Source organism: Thamnophis elegans, chromosome 11 (assembly GCF_009769535.1).
Source record: "Thamnophis elegans isolate rThaEle1 chromosome 11, rThaEle1.pri, whole genome shotgun sequence".
Classification (NCBI taxonomy): domain Eukaryota; kingdom Metazoa; phylum Chordata; class Lepidosauria; order Squamata; family Colubridae; genus Thamnophis; species Thamnophis elegans.
The window spans coordinates 57,736,622-57,758,326 of NC_045551.1; positions in this window are offsets into that span (position 1 = coordinate 57,736,622).

Here is a 21,705-nt window from a genome sequence, read left to right on the forward strand (position 1 = left end):
ACAGGACAGGACAGAACAGAACAGAACAGAACAGAACAGAACAGAACAGAACAGAACAGAATAGAATAGAATAGAAGTTGTGAATGCTCAAACACTGGAAGTTTTAAAGAAGATGTTGGGTAGCCATTTGTCTGAAGTGGTGTAGGGTTTCCTGCCTAAAAAGGGGATTGGACTTGAAGACCCCCAAGGTCCCTTCCAACTCTGTTATTATATTATATAAGGCTGGAAAGATCAACTTGGTAGAAGGCAATGGTCAACCATTTCCATGCTTTTGCCAAAAAGCTATCTGTCCATGTGCTCTCCAGAAGTCAAACTCAACTAAGAAGAAACTTTATAACTTTACAGCAAAGGGAATAAACTACTTCTCAGAGATCTCTTGATAGAGTGTGATGGGAAGAGAACAGCATGGACTTGTTTGGAAGCATCTAATGTTCAAACTTCTGTTTCACCTACTTCCTGAAAAGCGTTGTAGCCTGCCAGTGGCCAGCAGAGCTGGTGACAGACTCAGACAGTGAAGAGGTTGGGGAGGAACATGGGCCAGACCTGGAGTCTGGAGAAGGCTCTGAGTATTGTTCTGTATCAGAGGCAAAGATGGAGCCAGGGCCGTCTGACAGTTATCAACTGCCTTTGGAGTTGGATATAAGTGGGGCAGAAGAACAGCTGGAGCCTGTTCCCATTGTGAGCATGCACAGAGCTGCCAGGAGAAGGGAACAGCTAAGCAACAAGGGCCAACTCAGGAGTAAAGCCACAGGTGGATGGTGGATGGTGAATGGCCCCTTCCATGAGGAATAAAGAGGAGTGAAAGGGGAGTGGAGTTTGCAGGAGACAATTAGTTCAGTTCATTAGGGTGAAGATCTGTTCCTGACTTCTTGCCAAGAAATTGCTGCTACAGTGTGGCGTTTGGATGATATTGGCCTAGCAACTCTCCAAGCCTGATAAAGGTCTGTAGTTGTGAAGTCTCATGAAAGACTATTTGTCGGGACTTTGCTGGAGAGGAATTCCCTTTAACCTAAATAAAAGAGGTTTTATTGAGATGAGGAATTGGCTTCATGATCTTGGGAAGCCTAGGTCAGAACAGAAAGCAATGCATGGAATCAGGCAGAGAGAGAGAGAGAGAGAGAGAGGGAGGGAGGGAGAGGGAGGGAAGGAGGGAGGGGGAGAGAGAGAGAGAGAAAGAGAGAGAAAGAGAGAGAGAGAGAGAGAGAGAGAGAGAGAGAGAGAGAGAGAACATTTCTCTCTGACCATCCTTCTGACCTCCCCAGACACTGGACCAGCTAATTTCTTCCTCAATGTCTCATCAGGCTCAAGAACACTGAAAAGAAAACTAATGGAGTTAATCTGAAAAGGAAAGGAGAACTTGAGGATAGAGACCATGTCCTTGAAGAGTTCTCCACCATCCCCTCAAATGACCAGTGTGAGAGATGAATTTCTGGTACAAGAATGTCCAAGGGAACTTGAATATCATTCTTAGCCATTTTCGTTTGGGCCACAATCTAATACATCTTCTTTCAGTGGATGAAAAGGTTTTTTTACGCTTATTGCAAATGCCAAACATTGAATAGCTTCCCTCCGCTTGCTACAGGAAAAAAAAATGAAAAAATGGTCTGGATTATTGCAATTCTTTTCATTACCTACAGAGCTATAACTTTATCTGGCTAGCAAATATTATAAAGAATAATTAATGTTTCAGGAGTTCTAGGAGGAGAAGTATACGTGGTAGGTGATTATTGTTCAGTCCTGTATAGAAATGCATAACTGCTGTGGGACAACAGAAGATGGGGAAAAAAGACACACACAAGAACATTTTGCCAATATTTGAATCTCCTATGTTTTATTCGCTTTGAACATGGCAGATTTTTCTCTAGGATGTAATCATGATTGCTCCATTTGCTTAAGAGAAACTCTTTTAAGAGCCTGGGTAACTTTTAAATGAGATATAATGATGTGGATTGTTGAATGGCCTTAATAAAGCTTTCCCTTATTAAAGGAAACAGCTTCACTGCATGTCTTCCCTACATGTCTCGAAAGATTTGGGACCCACACGGAACTTTTGCAGATTGGTTTCATCAGCATTTCTGTCGACATATGAAATTGGAAGAGCGTTTAGCTTTGGTGCCACAAAGAGAAGGAAGAACATCAGTGATCGATTGATTTCAATATTAAATGCTCCTGTCAGGTCTGCATGCCATCTTTTCTTTTTTGGATTTCAGGCCTGCCACACTTTCTATTATTCTACTATGCATTTTCTATTGTGGGAAAATGGGAGGGGGGATTATACGGAGTTGGGTGATATGTAGCCATAACAACATTCTTCTTAGAAAGACAAGGTCATCTTTGTCTCTGCACCTGGCCGGAACTGAATGGGTGGAATCTGTCTTCATGGCAGTGTAAGATTGGACCATGTGATGGACATGTGGGTGTGGGGGCAGGATTTTGAACTTTCAACTGGGTGGGAAAACCTGGAAGCTTTCAGATTCGGGTTTTCCCAGATGTGCCAACAAGGCTCTCTTAATAAATTGGAACTTTGAGGAATCTTTTGCCTTGGACTCTGATTTACAGTTGGATGCTATTTGGAGCAGTAACAGCTGCCTTTCCCCAATGCTTTCACGTGAGATTCCACTTTTCCACTGTAGAAAGTTAGCACCTGTATTTGTTAGAACAAAACCCTTACATTTGCACTCCAAGAACAAGTCTCTTTCACAAATGCATCATACAGACATCACCTCCAGTTGTGGACCCAGTTGGCACAACAAAATGGCTGTAGCAGAGGTGGGTTCCTACCAGTTCGCACCTATTCGGTAGAACCGGTTCATCAAATCTACCGAACCGGTTAGAAGAGGTTCCACCAGTGGACCCGGAAAGCAGGCCACACTTACAGAAGAGATTCCAAAAATTTTTGAAACCCACCACTGGTCCTTGGATATGATTATTCTACACTATCATGCTCATATTTATAAAACTCAGTGCCTCTGTGAAAGCTAAGGATGACTCCTGCGTTTGTGGTGCAATCAGAACATTGTGTGTGTTGAAGTTGTTTTAATGCAAACCAAAGATGCCTTTTAAAAAACAAGTTTACATCATATTCTTATGCATGCCGGTGCTGTGTGTGAGATAATTTAAGGTGGTTCTGACAAGTGTCGTTGGCATATTCATATCCGGTCACATGGGTGGCAAGCCACTCCCACAAAGGAGGCCACAGAGTAGGTTCGAACAATTTTTGAAACCCGCTACTGGGCTGTAGAATGTTCTCCTCTCCTAGAAGAATGAAAAGAAATTGAGAAATATTAAAAAGGCAGAATAAAATATTTCCCCTATAGAAGAGAAATAAAAATCCTAAGAGAGACAGAAACTCAGAGCTCCAACTCCCTGCCCCAAGCAGATTCTAAAATGAATCCAGTTTTTAGAAATGCAGATTTGGTAATCCATTACTCCCTGCAGCAAGGTAGGATTGGACCTCAGCCACAATAGGAATTGCCTAACATCCTTTCAGAACACAAACCCCTTCATTGCATCATCTCAGTTCCACCATCCCCTCCAAACCTCAATCAAACCTGGGAGCTCAGACAACCTACAGAGCCAGCTATGACCCCTACAGCAAGCAATAGAATACATGTTCTTGCACAGGAATAGGAAGCTCAAGTTCAAAGCCCAAATGTCAGGCCTGCAACCATCTTTTCTTTTGGATCAGTAGTTCTCAACCTGTGGGTCGGGACCCCTTTGGGTCACCACAACATGACGAACTGTAGTAAAGGGTCGCGGCATTGGGAAGGTTGAGAACCACTGTTTTGGATCTTTGGCCTGCCACACTTTCTATTATTCTACTATGCATTTTCTATTGTGGGAAAATGGGAGGGGGTTATATGGAGTTAGATGATATATAGCCATAACAACATTCTTTCTAGAAAGCCAAGGTCATCTTTTGTCTTTGAACCTCTGCACCTGACCGGAACTGGATGGGTGGAACTGCCAGCATGGCAGTGGGAGATTGGCCAATGTGATGGACTTGTGGGTGTGGGGGCAAGATCTTGAACTTTCACTGGGTGGGGAAAACCAGGAAGCTTTCAGATTCGGGTTTCCCCAGATGTGCCAACACAACTCTCTTAATAAATTGGAACTTTGAGGAATACTAAGGAATACCACTAAGCCCTGCCTACCCACCTGGTCATTAGGACAGAGAACCGGTTGGTAAATTATTTGAATCCCACCACTGCTCCAGGACTGTGGTCCATGGAAATCGTTTATTGGGAAATCACCTCCCACTGACAGATCTATTCTCCCCTTGGCATCTTGGAAGGTATTTTAGTGCCCTGCGCAAAGCATTTGAAGGATATTTCGCAAAACATGAACTAAGTCCGTGATGGTGAACCTATAGCAGTAGCAATAGCAGTTAGACTTATATACCGCTTCATAGGGCTTTAGCCCCCTCTAAGCGGTTTACAGAGTCAGCATATTGCCCCCACAGTCTGGGTCCTCATTTCACCCACCTTGGAAGGATGGAAGGCTGAGTGAACCCTGAGCCGGTGAGATTTGAACCACTGAACTGCTGAACTAGCAGTCAGCTGAAGTGGCCTGCAGTACTGCACTCTACCCACTGCGCCACCTCGGTATACCTTTGGTATACGTGCCACAGGGGGCATGCAAAGCCCTCTCTGTGGGCATGCAACCTGTTGCCCAGCTCAGCTCCACTGCAAATGCACGTGTACCCCCCTCCCACTGGCCAGCTGATCTTGGGGTCTCTGCTGCACATATGGGAGACGTGCGTGCATGCACAGGGGTGGGGGGTCACGTGCACATGCACAGGGAAGGGGGGGAACATAGGGTGGTGCGGCATGCCCTATCATGCCACACCGTGCCCCATTTTTTGTATCAGGAGGCTACGGGGAGATCTGCTAGGCCCAAAACGGGGTGCAGGGGGGTGCCACGCTCCCCCATGGCCAGTTTTTGCCCACAGGAGACTTCAGGGAAGCCTGCTAGGCTCCAAACAAGGCACGGAGGGGATCACATGCATGTGTGAGAGGAGCACGGGATGTCTGTCACGTGCCTATGCGGGGGAGGCTGCATACATGTGCAGGCCAGCAGGGCGTATTGCATTTTGGGTATGGGCATGCAAGCGCACTGTCGCACATGCGCAGGATTTCGGCACACAAGTACAAAAATGTTAGCCATCCCTGAACTAAGTATTACTTCCTCCCAAAGCAAAAAGACTTGCATTTCCTGAAAGAGTCAGCTTCCACAGGATGTGGCCTGCGTGTTTCTCATGAAAAGCCACATGGATGTGCCAATCCACACATGTAGAAGTGATCTTGAGATGCCTCCAAAGTATAAACCTACGCTGAGTTTTCCGGTGGATATGGCTGTCTCTGTGCTTTGAGGAAACCACGCACCAAGGAGTTTTGAGCCGAGGTGGCGCAGTGGTTAAATGCAGCACTGCAGGCTACTTCAGCTGACTGCAGTTCTGCAGTTCGGCTGTTCAAATCTCACCGGCTCAGGGTTGACTCAGCCTTCCATCCTTCCGAGGTGGGTAAAATGAGGACCCGGATTGTTGTTGGGGGCAACATGCCGACTCTGTAAACCGCTTAGAGAGGGCTGAAAGCCCTATGAAGTGGTATATAAGTCTAACTGCTATTGCTATTGTGTAGCCCCTTTCAATGGTTTTCCTCAAGCCTAACCCTTTATGCCTCAAACGCCGAATGAATAAAGAGCCTTTTCCCGGCCTCCGCCTCCTCTATAACGGAATCTTAGCCTTAATTGCACAACAAAGCCAGTAAGGAGTGATTTGGTAAGAAATCTCTGGGGAGATTTTATTGAAAGGTTTCCTTCGTCTCCCTCACTCACAATTGAAGTACGGGTTTTATTTATTTCTATTTAAAGGATCTTAATTAAATCTTCCGTAGTGCCTTGTATACACCAATAGGACTCTAAAAATCCATGAAAATGCAACATTTAAAGTCTTAGCATCAGGACGTCTGCAATGTCTTTCCTGAGCCGAGCACAATTTGCAAACTGCATGAAGAAGAAGAAGAAAAAAAAATTACAATAATGAGAGCAAGAAAACATTCCGATTCCAGTTCCTAATTAATTTCTAAAAATGCGGAGGAACTGCCAGATTTTCTTTCCCTTTCTCTTCCCCTCTACCATTAAGGAGGCTTATGTTTTTCTTGGAGCAGGTCTGGAATGCTGTGAGTCAATCTTGATTTCACCCAGACATCGCTCAGTCTCTCGACAACATAATTCTTTGTTTTTGAGCCGTAATAAAGCCTACATTGCATTACTCATTTGTGGCATTAAGAAACATTGATAATTGCCTTTTATAGTTGGGGTTTTTTTTTTCCAGGCTTCACAATTTGGCAAACCTGTAATTGAAAAAGCTGGATTTCGCAATCAAAAAAGCTTAATGCGGGCTGTGTTGCTATGCAAGGGAGAAGAATGCCCTTCTTCTTTAGCTTATTAATTTTCAAATAATGCTTCAGGGCTTGTTGTGATAGCCCTTTACAAGGTAGTAAATACAGAGATATTCAGACTTGGTGGGTTGAAAACTAATTACCATTATAAATTGGAGCCGTTTTTCTTGTTATTTCTGAAAATCAAACAGCTCCAAATACAATTTTTGTATTAAATAAAATGTGCATTGAGCCGTGGGATGTCTTACAAATCTCGGCAATTTTTTTTTTAAAGGCCCGTGTGTGTTGCGGTTACTTGTAGGAAGCCGCAAATGGAATAATCAGATATTGTCAGAGTCGTGAGAAAGAACAAGCAGAATAATGTTTTTCGATAGGCTGCACTAAAAGGCAATTGGCTACAGTGATGTGATTTAAGAAGGCCTGGTGTTTAATACGTGGCACGACAAAACCGCGGTCCACTAAAGCACGCCCGATTAAAGCGTGTCGCTGACGTCATCAGCTGCGCAACAACAACGACCGCGGAGAAAAAAGGGTGCTTTAAAAAGCGCTTTTAAAGCAAGCCGATTCACGTAAAGGTAAGGGTTAGAGTTAGGGTTAGGGTTAGGGTTAGGGTTAGGTTAAGGGTTAGGGTTAGGTTTAGGGTTACGTTAAGCGTTAGGGTTAGGGTTAGTGTTAGGTTAAGGGTTAGCGTTAGGTTTAGGGTTAGGTTTAGGGTTAGGTTAAGGGTTAGGTTTAGGGTTAGGGTTAGGGTTAGGTTTGGGGGGGTTAGGTTTAGGTTTACGCGTTAATTTTAGCTTTACCGCTCACAGCGTGCTTTTTTTGACGCGCTGTGATGACGTCAGGTACGCGGTTTCGTCGAGCGCGCTTTAGTCGACCGCGGTTTTGTGGTGGAACCGTTTAATAAAGTTGCCTTTTTAGTCCAGGGATCAACACTGCCTAACACTGTTCTTATGATAGGGACATTTTTTGGGTATCCAAAACAGCATCTCTGATGTTCTCCAGATGTTTCTGCCTCTGCACATGCGTGCCTTCTCTGCATCTGTCATTCGTATTATTTAATGAACATTTCTTCCTCGCTCCACTTTTACCCCATTAATTTAGCTAACTTACTCCTTGCTAGATTCTGAAGAAAGTAGAAGTCAGGTGGTGCTTTGAAACAATTGTTACATGGACTTGTTCTTCTCTTAAAAACAAGAGATGAGAGATGCAACTAGAATAGAGAGTTGAGTGAAAAGATTCCGAGGAGAGCAAGGGAGAGGAGAGAGTAGGGTAGGAGAGCAGAGAGGAGGAGAGGAGAGGAAGGGAGGGAGGAGAGGAAGGGAGAGGAGATAGAGGAGGAGAGGAGAGGAAGGAAAGAAGAGAGTAGGGTAGGAGAGGAGAGAGGAGGAGAGGAGGAGAGGAGAAGAGAGAGGAGGGTAGGAGAGGAAAGAGGAGGAGGAGAAGAGAGGAGAGAAGAGGAAACAAGGCACTTGGCTAACAGCTATGCATCTCCATAAAATATGTGCAAACCTAGATATGTTATTTTAAAAAAGGAGAAGAAACTAAAAGTGCATGTTCCCCCCCCCCATGTATTACCGTATTCCATGTATTACCACTTGTTAATGAAGGTTCCACCACAAAACCGCGTTCGACTAAAGCGCGCTCGACGAAACCGCGTAGCTGACGTCATAACAGCGCGACGAAAAAGCACGCTGTAAACGCTAAAGCTAAAAATAACCCCTAAACCTAAACCTAACCCCCCTAAACCTAATCCTAAACCTAACCCTAAACCTAACCCTTAACCTAACCCTAAACCTAACCCTAAACCTAACCCTTAACCTAACGCTAAACCTAATCCTAACCCTTAACCTAACCCTAAACCTAACCCTAACCCTTAACCTAACCCTAAACCTAATCCTTACCGGCTTGCTTTCAAAGCGCTATTTAAAGCGCTCTTTTTTCTCCGCGGTCGCTGTTGTCGCCCTGCTGATGACATCAGCAACGCGGTTTAATCGGGCGCGCTTTAGTGGAGCGCGGTTTTGTCGTGCCACGGTTAATGAAAAGAAGATTTCAGAAATTAAAGCAAGCCAGGGTAAGGAAGCTGACAGGTGCCTGTTAAGTACAGAAAGTAAACATCCAACAACTTATGTGTGGTTTTTGTACAATTTTGTAACTATTGACGTAGAGAAAATGGATCTGAACTCTTATTCTTAGAGCCACTGCTAAAGATCACCTAGAAAGCCAGTCTCCAAAGTATCTCCTTGGCTTGCCCATACCCTTGGTGTGAGACTATAATGTGTTACATGTTCAGAAGTAATGCACATACAGAGAGAGCCTTGGTTCACTCGGTCGGTATGCCAAACCACAAGGCATTTTATCTGATTTTGACTTAGCTTCTTAAGGCCATTTGATGTCAGACTAAACCACAATTTGTGGTCTTCCTGTTTATGATCCCAGAGGAAGCTATAAGTTTCACTAGCTGGCTTCTTCGTGAGTTCTGCTTTGATGCCATCTTGGTAAAAGTATGACCACCATGCCAGGACAGGTTTCCAGTATATATTCGTGTGATGTTGTATGTAGTTCTTAAGGAAAGAAGAGTATTTGGAGACTACAACTCGTCCAGAATGCAGCCGTGCGAGTGATTGTGGGTGCACCTCGGTACACCCACATTACACCTATCCTCCGCGAGCTGCACTGGTTACCGATCGGTCTCCGGATACGCTTCAAAGTGCTAGTCGTAACTTATAAAGCCCTTCATGGTATTGGACCTGGGTACTTGAGAGACCGCCTTCTGCCAATTACCTCCCACAGACCCGTTAGATCGCACAGGGTCGGCCTCCTCCGGGTTCCGTCTACCAGCCAATGCCATCTGGCTACTACCCGGGGGAGGGCCTTCTCTGTTGCATCTCCGGCCCTTTGGAATGAACTCCCCGCGGAGATTCGGACCCTCACCCCTCTCCAGGCCTTCCGGAAAGCCGTCAAAACCTGGCTGTGTCGGCAGGCCTGGGGTTGATGAGTTCCCCTCCCCTCTCGACTTGTATGGCCGTATGACTCTTGTGTATTTTAATTATATGTATTGTGTTTGTATCCCCTTTCCCCTTTTGAGTTGTTCGCCGCCCTGAGTCCCTCCCGGAGAAGGGTGGCATACAAATAAATTAAATCTGAAATCTGAATCTGAAAAACTGCTCCTTGGGCAATTCCACAATTTGTTGCCTCCCTGTTTACAATCCCAAAGGGAGATACAAGTTACCACTAACTGGATTCTTCAGGAGTTCTCCTTTGCTTTGTCCACCAAATGTTGGAAATGTAATCAGGCTCCAGGTCCTTAGCATCATATCTGGTGGACATGTATGAAAGAAAGAAAATATTGGATGAAAATACACACATGGCTGGAAAAGATGATCAAGAAGCATCTAGATTTAAAGCCAGAAATAAAATCTGTGTCTGGTCCCCAACTCATCAAAAGGAGCATCTAACAAACCATTCCAGTGCAATAGTCATATTTCTAGAGGCAACCATTTTAATTAAATGTTTGACTTTTCCCTCTTCAGTTTCCATGTCGGCTCCCAGTCATCAAAAATATCTGCTTCCTTGTAAGTCATGTGACTTACTGTAACAGCCTTTAGATGCTATACAATTGGGCAGCCTCCATTCCATCCCTTTCCATATTATTCATATAAAATAAGTAACCTGCTTTAATGCTTGCCAAATTACTTCATCTATCAAATCAATAGAACAGAACAGAATGGAAGGAAATAGAAAGGAATGGAATAGAAAACGGAATATAGAAGGAATATAGAATGGAATGGAACAGAATGGAATGCAATATAGAACAGAATGTAGAATGGAACAGAATGGAACAGAATAGAACAGAATGGAATGGAATATAGAATGGAATATAGAAGGAATATAGAAAGGAATGGAACAGAATGGAAGAGAAGAGAAGAGAATCTAGAATGGAATGGAACCGAATAGAACAGAATAGAAAGGAATGGAATATAGAAGGAATATAGAAGGAATATAGAAAGGAATGGAACAGAATAGAACAGAACAGAATGGAATATAGAATGGAATATAGAATGGAATATAGAAGGAATATAGAAAGGAATAGAACAGAATGGAAGAGAAGAGAATCTAGAATGGAATGGAACAGAATAGAACAGAATGGAATGGAATATAGAATGGAATATATAAAGGAATATAACAGAATGGAAGAGAAGAGAATCTAGAATGGAATGGAACAGAATAGAACAGAATGGAATGGAATATAGAATGGAATATAGAAGGAATATGGAAAGGGATGGAACAGAATGGAAGAGAAGAGAAGAGAATCTAGAATGGAATGGAACCGAATAGAACAGAATAGAAAGGAATGGAATATAGAATGGAATATAGAAGGAATATAGAAAGGAATAGAACAGAATGGAAGAAAAGAGAATCTAGAATGGAATGGAACAGAATAGAACAGAATAGAAAGGAATGGAATGTAGAACAGAATGGAATGGAACAGAATGCAACAGAACAGAACAGAATAATTCAGAAGGAACATAACTATAATTTATTCCTTCTGAGAAAAAAGTGTAAGTATTATTTCATCTTCAGCTGAAATCAATCTAAAGGCCTCAGACCTGTCTGCTACATATCTTGTTCCTTTTTTCCCCACAGCAAATGAAGCAGGCTTAGACTGACTTCCCATGGACGCAAGAATGTACAGGTATATCTACCCTGCCAGTCATCAATGCAGCTGGACAATTAAAGACTTGCCAAGGGCCACTCGGCAAATCCGGGGCCATGCAAGAAGCTGCATTTATCTTGCAAGGCTAATATTTTGCTCCCTGGTTCACCTGGCATGAACAGACAGCATTTGGCAAACTTAATTAAACTCAATCCCAAACGTTTGGCTGATGATATCCTTGGAATTTGCTTCTTTTGCCTAGAGCTTTTATTTTAATAAGACAGCAGCAAGTTAAGAATCAATCCAGAGCCACTCCATTTGGGAGGGCCAGATGGTGTGGCTGTGGCCAACGAATCTTCCCAATATTACAAATTTGTAGCCAGTGAATCATCTGTTATATTTCACATACACTTATATTCTTTTTTTTTTTAGGGGAGTTAATTCCACTGCAGGAAAAGCAGTTCTGTATCTCCAGCTACGTTTTCAGCCCTGGGATTGTGTTGATAGAATGAAATTATATTCACCGTCAACAGACTTCAGTATGTCCTTGATGAATCACCCAGTTGTTAGTCTATTAATATATTAAGCAATAGATCACCTTCAGATATGTACATGGGTATTACCCAAACTTTTTAAGACTCTGCAGAAAATGAAAGGCATACTATAAACACAGTATATTATCAAGTAGCCACTCCTGGTTATTTGACCCAGTGGTCTTGATTTGAGGCATTGTTTTTTTATATATATAGCAATCGCATTCCTGGAAGATAAATTAATGCACATTTAATTTTCAGCTCGGCCAATTAAAAGTTGTCTCTGTCCAGTGAGCAACAAGAGTCTTGGTTGATTAACCTAGCACTTAAGCAGGTTATGGGTCACAGCTCTGACTCAAATAATAGCTAAGCAAAACCATCCAAAGGTGGACTTCAAAACTCACCTGTTCTTGTCCGGGCTGCTTAACAGTTGGCATTATACACCAAGGTGAAGAATTCCCCATATAATTACCAGGATCTCTAGAGATGCTGAAAATTAAGCTGGTTTTCTTCTGTGGACATGCTACAATTTCTGAATGAGTAAATAGCCCTACATGGTATCGGACCTGGCTACCTGAGAGACCGGCTTCTGCCAGTTACCTCCCAGAGACCTATTAGATCGCACAGACTAGGCCGCCTCCTGATTCCATCTGCTGGCCAATGTTGGCTGGCCACCCCCCCGGGGGAGGGCCTTCTCTGTTGCTGCTCCGGCCCTATGGAACGATCTCCCCATTGAGATCCGGACTCTCACTACCCTTCCGGCCTTCCGCAAAGCGACCAAGACTTGGCTGTTCCGGCAGGCCTGGGGCTGTTGAATTATCCAGCCCCATCTTGTGTTATGAATGTTGTCGAATTTTTAACTGTTGTTTTTTTATTTTTATATTCCCCTTTCCCTTTTTATTTGTAAGCCGAGTTTTCCGAGAGTGGGCGGCATACAAGTTAATTAATTAAATAAATAAATAAATAAATAAATAAATAAATAAATAATATGACTCCTTTCCAGGACCAGTCATAAATCTATGTTATGGTAAACTTTATAAATTCACAGACTGGAACATAGGTTGTTTTTTTTTAAAAAAAAACACCTTTGCTTTGATGAATTAACACAGTTAGAAGGGACCTTGTAGGTCATCTAGTCCAATCCCCCTACCCAAGCAGGAGAACCTATACCATTTCTGACAAATGGCAGTCCAGTCTCTTCTTGAAAGCTTCCAGTGATGAAGCGCCTACAACTTCTGAAGGCAACTTCTTGTTCCATTGGTTGATTGTTCTCACTGCGAGAAAAAATTTCCTTATTTCCAGGTTGAATCGCTCCTTCTTCAGTTTCCATCCATTATTCCTTGTCTGGCCTTCAGGTGCTTTGGAAAATAGCTTGACCCCCTCCTCTCTGTGGCAGCCCCTCAAAGATTGGAAGACTGCTATCACGTCTCCCCTGGTCCTTTTCTTCACTAGATTAGCCATGCCCAGTTCCTGCAACTGTTCATTGTATGTTTTAGCTCGCAGTCCCCTAATCATCTTGATTGCTCTTCCCTGCATTCTATCTAGAGTCTTAACATATTTTCTACTCTGTGGTGGCCAAAACTGGATGCAGTATTCTAGGTGTGGTGTTACTGAGGCTTTCTAGAGTGGTATTAGTACCTTACTTAATCTTCATTTTGCATCCCTCTGTTAATGCAATTTAGTATTGTGTTAACTTAATTTTCTTTATGGAAATGATTTGACTGGTGTTCCTAATTTATCCAGCACTTCTAAACCCATTGGCAACTTCTAAAATCAACTTTGAGAGCCTTTCGATCCAAAGATTCTGCAGAGGGCAACAAATCTGCCTTGCGATTCGGCGCAAACGATTTGCATTGTGTTGTGATCTAGTTCTTCTATTGTCTGGCTTGGAGGGGAAGGCAGTTGGAAGCCACTGGCCTTCCTCCACCAGGCAGGGCCAACCTCAAGTGTGAAATAATGAAAGGGCTCTGTCCCTCTGATTTTGACATAAGCCAAGTAAGTACTTCATTCCAAAGAATTCTCTGTGGTCTTCAGAGGGATGAAGAGGCTAACTTGTACCTGAGAACACTTACAAGCATCGCCCTACAGAGGGCGCCTTCGGCTCACCAGAACCACGACGCAGGAGTATCTGCTGAGTTTCCAGCTCCAAGAAGAATTTTCTCAAAGTATCAGGACAGCTTCATTTTACCCATTTTGAAACGTAATCACAAGAAACTCCAATCTTGGGGTGTTGTGTGTTTGCTTTACCGGGTGGTTAGTACAGTACAAATAACACAGAGGAGCAAAATCGGGCCTTACAAAGCATTGCAAGCAAATGAATGATTTTTGTCATATTTTAGACACCAACAATCTGAAAAGTGACAAGATTTGCACGGAAAGGAAGCATTGTTAAAGCATGGGAATCCCTCAGATGCTCAAATTAATGTCCTGATTTATGAAGCATTTTACCTCCTTCCCCTTAACTCTGAAGTAAACTGGATTTTCCTATCTATGCTGGGGGGGAAATGGAGAAAAAAAAGTAGTTCTACTTAAAATAAAGGCACAGGTCAAGTAATCCTCGACTTACAACAGTTTAGTGACTGTTTGAAGTTACAACGGCACTGAAAAAGTGGCTTATGACTGGGTTTCACACTTACGACCAGTTGCAGCACCCCCACAGTCCGTCCCAGGATCAAAATTCAGACTCCTGGCAACTGACTCACATTTATGACAGGTTGCACTGTCCCGGGGTCATGTGATGACCCTTTGTGACCTTCTGAGTCAATGGGGAAGCCAGGTTCCCTTAACAACCGTGTTACTAGACTTAACTGCAGTGATTCCCTAAACAACTGTGGCAAGAAAGGTCGTAAAATGAGGCAAAACTCACTTAATAACCATTTCACTTAGCAATATAAATGTGGAGCTCAACTGTGGCTGTAAGTTGAGGACTACCTGTAATGGAATGGGGATATAATCTGATTATATTTTGGCACTTTACAATGCAGTGAGTGATGGTATTCAGCCGGTTTGAACCGGTTCAGACGAGCTAGTAGTTTCAACCTGTGGGTACGCCTGCCCTAGCCCTACCCATCCACCCCAATATTATACTGTCCTAAGAGCCGAGGTGGCACAGTGGTTAGGGTGCAGTACTGCAGGCCACTTCAGCTGACTGTTATCTGCAATTCAGCGGTTCTAATCTCACCGGCTCAAGGTTGACTCAGCCTTCCATCCTTCCGAGGTGGGTGAAATGAGGACCCAGACTGTGGGGGCGATATGCTGACTCTGTAAACCGCTTAGAGAGGGCTGAAAGCCCTATGAAGCGATATATAAGTCTAACTGCTATTGCTATGTAGCCACATTTTCTAAACTGCATGCATGCATGCAAGCTGTGCACGCTCACAGTTTTGGTGCACGGAGAACCAATTGGGGTGGGTTCCTGCTGCCATTACTACCGGTTCAGTGTGCAAATTTTTTTGCACGTGTGCGCCTGCCACAAACACACTCCACACACATGCGCATTTGCACCTTAAAAGGTCTGTGCATGCGCACCACATTAGAAAAGGGAAAACATACATTTTTTCCAATGAAGATTGTTCTGCGCATATGCACAACAGAAAATCAATATGGCGTCGGCGAGCATAGAACTGATTCATGGTGCATGTCCGGCCGAATGATTACCTACTCGGCCGAACCGAGCCGAACCAGTTGAAACCCACCTCTGGAACCGATGGTTAAAATTATGTGAAACCCACCTCTGGATGCCGTGATTTCAGCAAGTGTGGAATTGAATGGCGCTAAAACTCTTTGCAATATTCATCCATAGGCTTCCCTACTTGAAAGAACAGAAGACTATTTCTAAATAAAGAAAGGTTCGATCATGCTGTTAATAATTTTATCCATCTCCATCATTAGCTACAACACTCTTCCGGGCTAACGGCTGTGAAATATCCTTTCCTCCGTTGGCTACCTGAAACAAACCAGATAAAGGCAGCTTTTAGCAAATCTCATTTCCCTCACAAACTTTCTCCCCGCCCACCTCCCATTTGATCGAGTTCGGTTCTGAAAGAAATATCTGGTTTTCTGTAACGTGATTATATTCCCCTGAAATTAGACCAAAATTATTATTATTATTTTGAGGGGGAAAAAGCACAGAATGTTACATCTACCTCAGAGGTGGGTTTCTACTGGTTTGGCTGAGTAGGTACTCAGCCTGCTATGCCCCCAAACGGGTTTTATCGACGCCGGTGCCATCTTGATCTTTGTTTCTGCGCATGCGCAGAACAATCTTCATTGCAAAAATGTATTTTCTTTCCTTTTCTAACATTGTGCGCATGTGCAGATCTTTCTAGGTGCAAATGTGCATGGAGCACGCGTTTGGCGTGCGAGCGAGTGAAGCGAGTGAAGCGAGTGCCCTGGGCAAAATTTTTGGGTAATGCCAGAAGCAACTTGATCTACCTTGTGTGGATTTTCAGTTTCTTACTCTGCCTGAGGAACAGAAAAAGATTATTGCGTTGGTTAAGATGTTCAGCTTGGTTAAGATGATAACACACACAGTTGCGTTATCAATTCACACTTACAATACAATAGCAGAGTTGGAAGGGACCTTGGAGGTCTTCTACTCCAATCCCCTGCCTAGGCAGGAAACCCCATACCGTTCCAGACAAATGGCTATCCAACACCTTCTTAAAGACTTCCAGTGCTGGGGCATTCACAACTTCTGGAGGCAACTTCTGTTCCACTAATTAATTGTTCTAACTGTCAGGAAATTTCTCCTCAGTTCTAAGTTGCTTCTTTCCTTGATTAGTTTCCACCCATTGATTCTTGTTCTACCCTCAAGTGCCTTGGAGAATAGTTTGGCTCCCTCTTCTTTGTGGCAGCCCCTGAAATATTGGAGCACTTCTATCATGTCTCCCCTAATCCTTCTTTTCATTCAACTAGACATACCCAGTTCCTGCAACCGTTCTTCATATGTTTTAGTCTCCAGTCCCCTAATCACCTTTGTTGCTCTTCTCTGCACTCTTTCCAGAGTCTCCACATCTTTTCTACATCGTGGCGACCAACACTGAATGCAGTCTTCCAAGTGTGGCCTTACCAAGGCATTATAAAGTGGCATTAACACTTCATGGGATCTTGATTCTATCCCTCTGTTTATGCAGCCTAGAACTGTGTTGGCTTTTTTGGCAGCTGCTGCATACTTTCTTCATTCTGTTCTAATGAAGCCCATGCAGAGTTGGATCACACAAACTGTATTGTTGAACTATTTGGATAGGAAATGGTGTCCTTTTATTTAAAAAAAATAGCAGTTTGGTAGAGAAATCTGGAAAACAAATAGATGGAAATTAATTTAATTCCAGAAAGACGTGGAGCCCTGTCTTACTGCGTTCTTTGAGCTTTAGAAATGAATATTCTTGATCACTTAATAGGATCCAATTTTAATTACATTTATGAAGCAAATTTTGGAATGGCTGTCTCTAACTCCCAGATGCCCTGTCCTGTAGTCACGAAGGCCATTGCAATTATTCTGGTATCGGAACGTTTATGTCGAAAAGTGCTTTGCACACCCATAATTTAATAAAGATAATTTAATCCATGCTAAGGCTCCCAGGCTGAGCAGATTTGCTAAAACTGCACCCCGCTAAACAAAATGTGAAGACGTGTATCTGGATACGGACTCTCTCTTTGAAATTAAGCAAATGAGTTTGCCAGGAAACCTACAACTGTGTTCAACTGCCTTTAACATAGTGGCTTTGGCTTCGAAGGTTTTCTGTTTGTCTCCGCAAAGTTAAATTTATTAACAGATTAACAGAGTTGGAAGGGACCTTGCAGGTCATCTAGTCCAACCCCCTGCCCAAGCTGGAGACCCTATTCTGGTTACGATAGCCATGAATCTTTACTACCCATGTTTTCCTGAAAATAAGACCCTTTCTTACATATTTTTTGCCACCAAAAAAAGCACTAGGTCTTTTTTTTAAAAAAGTTTTTATTAAACATTTTTACCTTTAAAAACAGAAAAAAGCAACAATTACAGAAAAAAACAAGACAAACATAACAATATAAAATAGTTTTACAGCCTTCTGTATTGGCATACATGTTTAGCTTCTCTGTTCTACATTGCCTTCCTATCGGTTTTAACATCTGTAGTAGTGTAATAACAGTTGTACTAACAATTGTAAGTATATTGATTTGTTCATATCTCCATTACATTTACATTATGGTCAACACTTTAGGTTTGATAGTAATTAGTAACTTTAGTTAATTTTTATTCAATGCTAGTTTAGAAAAAACAAAAAGAGACTTCTATTTCCTGTTTGGGCTTCTGTTTTCTAGCCACTTATAAATTCTGTTCCATATTTTATAATAATCTGATTCTTCTCTTTCTTTTAATTCCATGGTCATTTTGTCCATCTCTGCACATTCGAGTACCTTTCTAATTATTATTTCATCTGCAGGTGTATTGATTTGTTTCCAGTTTTGCGCGAAGGCAATCCTAGCTGCAGTGAGTATTGTATTTTTGGAGTATAAGACGCACCAAGATTTTGAAGAGGCAAATTATTATTATTATTATTTTTGCAATCTGCAGAACTCCCAAAAACGGCCCGTTTTTCATAAAAATGGTCCGTTTTTCGTGAAAACGGCCCGTTTTTTGTAAAAACGGCCAGTTTTTTCTTGAAAACGGCCAGTTTTTTCTTGAAAACGGCCAGTTTTTTCTTGAAAATGGGCCAGGGGGGGGTTCCAAAAAGGGGCATGAATAGCCATTAGGAGGCTTGCAAAGTGCTCCTGCGGGGTGGGGTTCCATAAACAAGCAAAAAATGGCCCATTTTTTGTCAAAAAAAGGGCATGGATAGCCTTTAGGAGGCTTCTAGAGTGCTACTGGAGGCTGCGGGGGGAAATTGAGCAAAAAAACAGCCCATTTCTTGCTTATTTCTGCCCTCCCCAGCCCCCAGGAGCATTCTGGAAGCCTCCTAAAGGCTATGCATGGCCATTTTGGTGAAGGGGACGGGGTTTGGGGAGGCAAAAAATGCTGTATTCAGTGTATAAGACGCACCCAGATTTTCAGCCTCTTTTTTGAAGGAAAAAGATGTGTCTTATACTCCAAAATATATGGTATGTGTAGTGTTATGTATTGAGATTTTTTTTTTTGTCCGCATCAGGTCTTCACATTTATGACTTTGCAACTCCCCATAGTCACGTCATCAAAATTCCAATGCTTGGCAACTGATTCTATTCTATTCTAATTCTATTCTTCCTATTCTATTCTGTATTATTCTACTCTACTCTACTCTACTCTACTCTACTCTACTCTCCCCTCCCCTCCCCTCTTCTCTTCTCTCTGGTGCCAGGCAAGAAATCTTGTTTACTTGAATTGTTCTTGTTCATCAACAAACATCCTTCGGATCACAATTCAACCGACATAGTTTGCTTTGTTTTTTACTCATTTCCAGGAGAAGCTATCTTTTCGCGGGTCACTGGATAAGCAAATAATCGGGCATTTTTAATATAAGCTTGGTTCTTTTCCAAGTGCGACTAAATTCAAAAGGTTTTTCCAAGCTTGAGCTCAAGGTAGCAGAGGTGTGCCCTTTGAAGGGTATCAGCAAAAACAAAAAAGAAAAGGATTTATAGAAGACTATAGGGAAACTATAGGGAAACTTTTGAGAAAGTTTTTGGAATACAACATAGAATGGTTCTGAGCATCCTGTGTGGAACCCCCCCCCTTCTGTTTTTTAACCTATAGAAAGAACCTTTCAGTCTAGAATTTTATGTACTGTAAAGGTAAAGATAAAGGTTCCCCTCGCTCATATGTACTAGTTGTTCCCAACTCTACGAGGTGGTGCTCAACTCTGTTTCAAAGCCGAAGAGCCCGCCTTGTCCAAAGACGTCTCCGTAGTCATGTGGCTGGCATGACTAAATGCCAAAGGCACATGGAACACTGTTACCTTCCCACCAAAGGTGGTTCCTCATTTTCTACTTGCATTTTTACATGCTTTCGAACCTCTAGGTTGGCAGAAGCTGAAACAAGTAATGGGAACTCACTCTATTACATGGTGCTCAGGATTCGAACCACTGAACTGCCGACCTTCTAATTGACAAGATCAGCGTCTTAGCCACTGAACCACTGTGTCTCTTTATATATACTGTACAGAAGCCCAACTGATTTAAAATACAGGAGGTCCTCATTCATTTTGTGTCTGTGGAAAGTTATAACAGCGCTGTTTTTCACAGATACGACCAGTGAAAATTCCCCATTGTCACACGATCAAAATTCCGATGCTTGGCAACTGATTCCTACTTATTACAGTGGCAAGCAAAGGGGGTGCCAGATTCGCTTAACAAGCGTGTTACTAAATTAACAATGATTCACTTAACAAGCATGGCAAGAAAGGTCGTAAAATGGGGGGGAAATTCACGTAGCAACTGTTTCTCTGAGCAACCAAAATTTGGAGCTCATTTGCGGTCATAAGTGAAGGATCACCTGTGACATGGTGACACCCATCCTATAAACTTTTAATAGTCTTCCCACGTCTGTACAAGCTTCAGTTTTTAAGAAAAGCTTTGGGTTGCAACCCTGGTTTGATTGAGGTGGCTACACAAGGTTGCAAAAGTTGATTCCATGACCTTGGAACGTAGCAACTGTCATCAATATGAACCTGATGCCAAGTGTCTGAATTTTGATCACATCATCAGGTTGAATCTCTCCTTGATTAGTTTCCACCCATTGCTTCTTGTTCTACCCTCAGGTGCCTCGGAGAATGGTTTGACTCCCTCTTCTTTGTGGAAGCCCCTGAGATATTGGAAGACTGCTATCATGTCTCCCCTAGTCCGTCTTTTCATTAAACCAGTTCCTGCAACCGTTCTTCATATGTTTTAGCCCCCAGTCTCCTAATTATCTTTGTTGCTCTTCTCTGCACTTTTTCTAGATTCTCAACATCTTTTTATAGTGTGGTGACCAAAAGTGGAAGCAGTACTGTAGGTGCAGTCCAGGGGTAGGTTCCTGCCAGTTCTAACCTCTTCTATAGAAGAGGTTCCACAAATCTATCGTGCCGTTTAGAACCGGTTCCAGCTCCCTCCACTCGCCCGTCCACACCATGCTTTCCTCCTCTGCCGCTCACTGATTGGCTGGCTCACCAATTGCCCCACCCACCTCCAAGAGTCCTGTCTAAACCTTAAAGTCTTAAGGCTGTCAAGTTTGAACACCCCTGGTTTTTTTTCCTAAAGGTTAGGGATGCAAGGGTCTTGTAACTTGACAGCTTTAAGATTTGCACACTTCAATGCCAGAGTTCCTGAGCCAACATGACTGGAGGAGGAATTCTGGGAGTTGAAGTCCACAAGTCTTAAAGCTGTCAAATTTGAACTCCCCTGGGTTTTTTTTTTTTAAAGGGTTAGGGGTGCAAGGGTCTTGTAACTTGACAGCTTTAAGACTTGTGTGCTTCAAAAGCCAGAGTTTCTGAGCCAACATTTTGGTTGCTAAGCAAGAGCGTTGCTAAGTGAGTTTCACCACATTTTACAAGTTGGCCATGCCTACCCAGTCACATGACTGCCAAGCCACTCTCACTCAGTCACATGGCTGGCAAGCCACTCCCACCTGGTCACATGGCTGTAAAAGCCACTCCTACAAAGCAGGCCACACCTACAGAAGAGATTCTAAAAAATTTTAAAACCCACCACTGGTGCGGTCTTACTAAGGTTTTATAGAGTGGTATTAGTACCTCACTTGATCTAGATTGTATCCCTCTGTTAATGCAATTTAGGATTACATTGGCTTTTTTGGATGCCGCTGCACACTGCTGGCTCATATTTAACTGGTTGACCACTAAAACTAAAGTGACGCAGTGGCTCAGTGGCTAAGAAGCTGAGCTTGTCGATCAGAAGATTGGCAGTTTGAATCCCTAGCATGGTGTAACAGAGTGAGCTCCAGTTACTTGTCCCAGCTTCTGCCAACCTAGACTGGGTGTATGATGTGGTTTTTTAATCTGTGTTTCTTTGTTTTAACTTTTTTATTTTTTAAAATGTATTTGTTGTGAATCCTTCAGGATTGGGCGGCCTATAAATTTATTAAATCTAATCTAATCTAATCTAATCTAGCAGTTCGAAAGCACGTAAAAATGCAAGTAGGAAAAAATAGGAACCAACTTTGGTGGGA